Source organism: Mustelus asterias, unplaced genomic scaffold (genome assembly GCF_964213995.1).
Source record: "Mustelus asterias unplaced genomic scaffold, sMusAst1.hap1.1 HAP1_SCAFFOLD_64, whole genome shotgun sequence".
Classification (NCBI taxonomy): Eukaryota; Metazoa; Chordata; class Chondrichthyes; order Carcharhiniformes; family Triakidae; genus Mustelus; species Mustelus asterias.
The window spans coordinates 290511-298155 of NW_027590129.1; positions in this window are offsets into that span (position 1 = coordinate 290511).

The following is a 7645-nucleotide window of genomic DNA, read 5'->3' on the forward strand; positions in this document are numbered from 1 at the left end:
CTAATAGAGGTATACAAGATTATGAAGGGTATAGATAGGGTGAACAGTGGGAAGCTTTTTCCCAGGTCGGAGGTGACGATCACGAGGGGTCACGGGCTCAAGCTGAGAGGGGCGAAGTATAACTCAGACATCAGAGGGACGTTTTTTACACAGAGGGTGGTGGGGGCCTGGAATGCGCTGCCAAGTAGGGTGGTGGAGGCAGGCACGCTGACATCGTTTAAGACTTACCTGGATAGTCACATGAGCAGCCTGGGAATGGAGGGATACAAACGATTGGTCTAGTTGGACCAAGGAGCGGCACAGGCTTGGAGGGCCGAAGGCCTGTTTCCTGTGCTGTACTGTTCTTTGTTCTTTGTTCTTTGAAGGGGGGGAGGTTTAACACAGATATCAGAAGGACATATTTCACACAAAGGGTCGTGGGGGCCTGGAATGTGTTGCCGGGCAAGGTGGTAGAGGCGGACACACTGGGAACGTTTAAGACTTATCTAGACAGCTATATGACCGGAGTGGGAATGGAGGGATACAACAGAGTGGTCTAGTTTGGACCAGGGAGCGGCGCGGGCTAATTGTTCCTTGTTTCTCGTTTCAAGGCTTCATTCTATGATCATCTTGCTGGTGCCAGTACAGAGCGAGACTGTGGATAGTTGGGAACCTGTCTCGGGGGCAGGGAATTCATATGGTGTTCATGGAAGTGGAAATGACTAGGGTTCGGAAGGAATTTCCGATCAGGGCCATTGTGATCTCCTGGACTCGTTTCGATCGCCTCAGGGGGTCGGAGAGGAATTTCCCAGATTTTTTTTTTCCCCATATTGGCCCTGGGGTTTTTCACTCTGGGTTTTCGCCTCTCCCTGGGGATCACATGGTCTGGAATAGGGAGGTGGGGGTGAGTTAATAGGTTGTAATGAACAAAGCATCGTAGCTGTGAGGGACAGCTCGGTGGATAGGATATTGCTATGTAGATAGGCTGGAAAATTGGGCGGGGATTCTGGATTCAGGATTCAATCCTGGACCGGGGAGCGGCGAGGGCTTGGAGGGCCGAAGGGCCTGTTCCTGTGCTGTATTGTTCTTTGTTCTTTGTTCTTTGTCACTGAGGGGATATGTATCCAAACTCAGAATTCACATGGAGCTGGGTGGAGGATTACACCAAGCGCGAGGCTGGGGGAATGACATGTCTCCCCCCACCCCCACTTTGTCCTCTCTGGATATGGTCACAGTGCTGCCCATGGGATCATGCTGTGCTTAAAATCCCCACAAAGAAAGCAGGAAAGGGAGAGGGAGAGATTCTGGAGGGAGGTGAACAGGAATGGGGAGAAAGTGAGATGGAGAGAGCAATACTGGGGTGAGATAGAGAGATATGGGGAGAAACAGGAGGAGAGAGAGAACAATTGGAGAGCGATAGGGAGATATGGGGTAAAGTTATAATGAGAATGAAGAATGGAAACGCACTGGATAAGAGAGAAATCCAGATAGAGGGAATAAAGCTGGTCGGAGAGAAGAAGAGTTTAGGAAGAGATAGATAGGGAAGCAAAGGAGAAGGCAAAGAGAGAGGGAGAGAAGAAAGGAAAAAAGAGACAGACAGAGGACATAATCTGTAAATTAGAAGCAGAAAAGCTGTGGGGGAGAGTCAGAATGGGGAGGAAATTTGGAGAGGGGAGGTTAAATAGAAAAATCCTGAATTGACTTCCAGCTCCACCAGCTGTCCAGTCCAGAGAGGTGTTCAATCCGGGGTGGGCTCTGATAATTGGGTGCAGGAAGGGATTGCAGATTCTATCTCTGTCCACTTTGGGTCTAATTGGGAACCCCGTCCAGTCTGAATTAATCCTGGGAAACACATCAGGTGAGAAATGCAATCTGTGTGAAATATTTGAATGATGAGAATTTGCAGATTTGCTCCATCAAAGTGAGAGATGTGTAATTCACAGCTTCCTGTCCTCCAGTCCCTACTTAACCAGCGGGGTTACATTGGCTACTTTCCAATCTGCAATGTTAATCTCTAACACAACTCCTCCAACAACACCGCCACCCCGGGAACCCCATTGGATTGATGCTGAAATCCTCTCCTTACTGTGGCTTCACACATGGGGAATGTTCACTCACTCATTTCCCGCCTCTTGTCCCTTTTTCACTGACAGCTAATTTACTGGGAATTGTGATCCTGAGTCGGGGAAAGTGTGGCCTCTCCACCTGCACCACTCGCTACCTGGTGGCCATGGCAGCGGCGGATCTGCTCTTCATCATCTTTACCCCCATTCTCAGCAAGATAAATGGTTATTATTTCCCGCTGAATTTCCTGGACCTCACCCCTGTGTGTCGTGTTCACTCTGTCCTGCTGGCTGCAGCCTCAGACTGTTCAGTCTGGTTCACCCTCACTTTCTCCTTTGATCGATTTGTGGCCATTCGCTGCCAGAAACTGAAAACTAAATATTGCACCGGGAAAACTGCGGCTGTGGTTCTGGCAACAACCGGCCTCCTGCTCTCTGTGAAAAACATCCCCCGGTACTTTATATGGGAACCTGTGTGGATAGTGGACAATGTCCAGTGGAGCTGTAGGACAAAAACAAACTATTGGACTGATCCTGGCTGGGTTGGATTTACCTGGTTTGATCGGGTTTTAACCCCATTGCTCCCATTCGGTTTAATCCTGGTGATTAACGCTCTGACAGTCAGACACATTTTGGTGACCAGTCGAGTCCGGAAGGGACTGAGGGCTCAGAGTCAGGGAGAGAATCGCAGAGACCCCGAGATGGAGAGCAGAAGGAAGTCAATGATTTTACTCTTCAGCGTTTCCGGGGCTTTCATTCTCCTCTGGGCCGTGTCTGTTATATTTTTTATCTATTTGAAAGTGAAAGTATCAATTTACCTCACTCGTCCTGAATACACATTTCAAAATGTCGGATATATGTTGCGGGATATAAATTGCTGCACAAACACATTTATTTACGCAGTGACTCAATCCAAGTTCAGGGAGCAGATCAGGATCGCGGTGAAATATCCGCTCACATCAATTATTCAATTAATGAAGAAACAAAACTGACTGACAGCCAATCACAGAGCGGGATCACTAAATCATCGCCTCAGCCAATCACAGAGCGGGATCACTAAATCACCGCCTCAGCCAATCACAGAGTGGGATCACTAAATCACCGCCTCAGCGAATCACAGAGTGGGATCACTAAATCACCGCCTCAACCAATCACAGAGTGGGATGACGAAATCACTGCCTCAGCCAATCACAGAGCGGGATCACTAAATCACCGCCTCAGCCAATCACAGAGCGGGATCACTAAATCACCGCCTCAGCCAATCACAGAGCGGGATCACTAAATCACCACCTCAGCCAATCACAGAGCGGGATCACTAAATCACCGCCTCAGCCAATCACAGAGCGGGATCACTAAATCACCGCCTCAGCCAATCAGAGACTGGATTGCTAACTGATCACCTCAGCCAATCAGAGGCCAGCTCGACTACTGCACGACTCAGCCAATCAGAATTGCCGCTCACTTCCTGACAGCCAAGTCCACCAATGACTGTTCTCCGCACTTTGACTGACAGCGGATGAGCCAATCAGAGGCTGAGCCTTCTGACTGACAGCAGTGTCAGCCAATCAGAACACCGGCAGCTAACGGCCACGCCCCCAAAGCAAATCCGGGAATGACAGACACTTCAACGAATCAGGAAGCTGGTGTCAGTGTGTGAGGGTCAGTGTCCATTTGTGTGTCACTGTGTGTGTCACTGTGTGTGAGGGTCAGTGTCCATGTGTGTGTCACTGTGTGTGTGTCAGTGTGTATCACTGTGTGTGTATCTGAGTCAGTGTGTGTCACTGTGTGTGTGTCAGTGTGTATCACTGTGTGTGTGAGTCAGTGTGTGTCACTGTGTGTGGGTCAGTGTGTATCAGTGTGTGTGTGTGTGGGTCAGTGTGTGTCACTGTGAGTGTCAGTATGTATCACTGTGTGTGTGTGTCAGTATGTATCACTGTGTGTGTGTCACTGTTTGTGTCAGTGTGTCTCACTGTGTGTGCATGTCAGTGTGTGTGACTGTGTGTGTGTGTGCGTCAGTGTTTATCACAGTGTGTGTGTCACTGTGTGTCACTGAGTGTGTGTGTGTGTGTGTCAGTTTGTATCACTGTGTGTGTGTCAGTGTGTATCACTGTGTGTGTGGGTGTGTGTACGTCAGTGTGTATCACTGTCTGTGTATCACTGGGCGTGTGTGTGTCAGTGTGTATCACTGTGTGTGTGTGTGTCAGTGGGTGTCACTGTGTGTGTGTGTCAGTGCGTGTCACTGTGTGTGTCAGTGTGTATCACTGTGTGTGTGTCAGTGTGTATCACTGCGTGTGTGAGCGACAGTGTCACTGTGTGTGTGTGTGTGTCAGTGTGTATCACTGTGTGTGTGTCACTTTGTGTGTGAGTGGTTGTGTCAGTGTGCATCACTGTGTGTTTGTGGGTCAGTGTGTATCACTGTGTGTGTGTGGGTCAGTGTGTGTCACTGTGTGTGTCAGTATTTATCACTGTGAGTGTGTCAGTGTGTGTCACTGAGTGTGAGTGTTTCAGTGTGTATCACTGTGTGTGTGTGTATGTCAGTGTGTATCACTGCGTGTCTGAGGGACAGTGTCACTGTGTGTGTGTGTGTCAGTGTGTATCACTGTGTGTGTGTGTGTGTGTGTGTCAATGAGTATCACTGGGTGTGTGTGTGTCAGTGTGTATCACTGTGTGTGTGTGTGTCAGTGTGTATCACTGTGTGTGTGTGTCAGTGTGTATCACTGCATGTGTGAGGGACAGTGTCACTGTGTGTGTGTGTGTGTGTCAGTGTGTATCACTGTGTGTGTGTCAGTGTGTGTCACGGTGTGTGTGTGTCAGTGTGTGTCACTGTGTGTGTGTGTCAGTGTGTATCACTGTGTGTGTGTGTGTGTCAGTGTGTATCACTGTGTGTGTGTGGGTCAGTGTGTGTCACTGTGTGTGCGTCAGTGTGTATCACAGTGTGTGTGTGTGTGTGTTTGTGTGTCAGTGTGTATCACTGTGTGTGTGTCAGTGTGTATCACTATGTGTGTGGGTCAGTGTGTGTCACTGTGTGTGTGTCAGTGTTTATCAGTGTGTGTGTGTGTGTGTGTGGGTTAGTGTGTGTCACTGTGTGTGTGTCAGTGTGTATCACTGTGTGTGTCAGTGTGTATCACTGTGTGTGTGGGTCAGTGTGTATCACTGCATGTGTGAGGGACAGTGTCACTGTGTGTGTGTGTGTGTGTCAGTGTGTATCACTGTGTGTGTGTCAGTGTGTGTCACGGTGTGTGTGTGTGTCAGTGTGTGTCACTGTGTGTGTGTGTCAGTGTGTATCACTGTGTGTGTGTGTGTGTCAGTGTGTATCACTGTGTGTGTGGGTCAGTGTGTGTCACTGTGTGTGCGTCAGTGTGTATCACAGTGTGTGTGTGTGTGTGTTTGTGTGTCAGTGTGTATCACTGTGTGTGTGTCAGTGTGTATCACTATGTGTGTGGGTCAGTGTGTGTCACTGTGTGTGTGTCAGTGTTTATCAGTGTGTGTGTGTGTGTGGATTAGTGTGTGTCACTGTGTGTGTGTCAGTGTGTATCACTGTGTGTGTGTCAGTGTGTATCACTGTGTGTGTGGGTCAGTGTGTATCACTGTGTTTGTGTCAGTGTGTGTCACTGTGTGCGTGTGACAGTGTGTTTCACTGTGTGCGTGTCAGTGTGTATCACTGTGTGAGTGTGTGTCAGAGTGTATCACTGTGTTTGTGTGTGTTTAAGTGTGTATCACTGTGTGTGTATGGGTCAGTGTGGATCACTGTGTGTGTATGTGTCAGTGTGTTTCACTGTGTGTGTGTCAGTGTGTGTCAATGTGTGTGTGTGGGTCACTGTGTGTCACTGTGTGTGTGTGGGTCTGTGTGCATCACTGTGTGTGTGTGTGTGTGTGTGCGTGTGTCAGTGTTTATCAGTGTGTGTGTGTGGGTCAGTGTGTATCACTGTGTGTGTGTGTCACTGCGTGTGTGTGTGTCACTGTGTGTGTGTGTGTGTCAGTGTGTGCCACTGTGTGTGTGTGTGCCAGTGTGTATCACTGTGTGTGTGTGTGTGTGTGTGTGTCAGTGTGTATCACTGTGTGGGTCAGTGTGTATCACTGTGTGCGTGTCAATGTGTGTGTGTGTGTGTGTTTGTGTGTTTCAATGTGTGTGGGTCAGTGTGTATCACTGTGTGTGTGTCAGTGTGTGTGTGTGTGTCAGTGTGTATCACTGTGTGTGTGTCAGTGTGTGTGTGTGTGTGTCACTGTGACATAGAACATAGAACATAGAACAGTACACACAGAACAGGCCCTTCGGCCCACGATGTTGTGCCGAGCTTTATCTGAAACCAAGATCAAGCTATCCCACTCCCTATCATCCTGGTGTGCTCCATGTGCCTATCCAATAACAGCTTAAATGTTCCTAAAGTGTCTGACTCCACTATCACTGCAGGCAGTCCATTCCACACCCCAACCACTCTCTGCGTAAAGAACCTACCTCTGATATCCGTCCTGTATCTCCCACCACGAACCCTATAGTTATGCCCCCTTGTAATAGCTCCATCCACCCGAGGAAATAGTCTTTGAACGTTCACTCTATCTATCCCCTTCATCATTTTATAAACCTCTATTAAGTCTCCCCTCAGCCTCCTCCGCTCCAGAGAGAACAGCCCTAGCTCCCTCAACCTTTCCTCATATGACCTACCCTCCAAACCAGGCAGCATCCTGGTAAATCTCCTCTGCACTCTTTCCAGCGCTTTGTGTGTGTGTCTGTGTGTTTCAATGTGTGTGTGTGAGTGTGTATCACTGTGTGTGTGTTACTTTGTGTGTGAGTGTGTGTGTCAGTGTGCATTACTGTGTGTGTGGGTCATTGTGTATCACTGTGTGTGTGTGGGTCAGTGTGTGTCACTGTGTGTGTCAGTATGTATCACTTGTGTGTGTCACTGTTTGTGTCAGTGTGTCTCACTGTGTGTGTGCATGCCAGTGTGTGTCACTGTGTCTGTGTGTGTGCGTCCGTGTGTATCACTGTGTGTGTGTGTGTGTGTGTCAGTGTATCACTGTGTGTTTTTGTCAGTGTGTGTCACTGTGTGTGTGTGTATCAGTGTGTGTGAGGGTCAGTGTCGATGTGCGTGTCAGTGTGTGTCACTGTGTGTGTGAGTGTGTGTGTCAGTGTGCATCACTGTGTGTGTGTGGGGGGGGGGTCAGTGTGTATCACTGTGTGTGTGTGGGTCAGTGTGTGTCGCTGTGTGTCAGTGTGTATCACTGTGTGTGTGTGTCAATGTGTATCACTGTGTGTGTGTCACTGTGTGTGTCAGTGTGTCTCACTGTGTGTGCATGTCAGTGTGTGTGACTGTGTGTGTGTGTGCGTCAGTGTTTATCACAGTGTGTGTGTCACTGTGTGTCACTGAGTGTGTGTGTGTGTCAGTTTGTATCACTGTGTGTGTGTCAGTGTGTATCACTGTGTGTGTGGGTGTGTGTGCGTCAGTGTGTATCACTGTCTGTGTATCACTGGGCGTGTGTGTGTCAGTGTGTATCACTGTGTGTGTGTGTCAGTGGGTGTCACTGTGTGTGTGTGTCAGTGCGTGTCACTGTGTGTGTCAGTGTGTATCACTGTGTGTGTCAGTGTGTATCACTGCGTGTGTGAG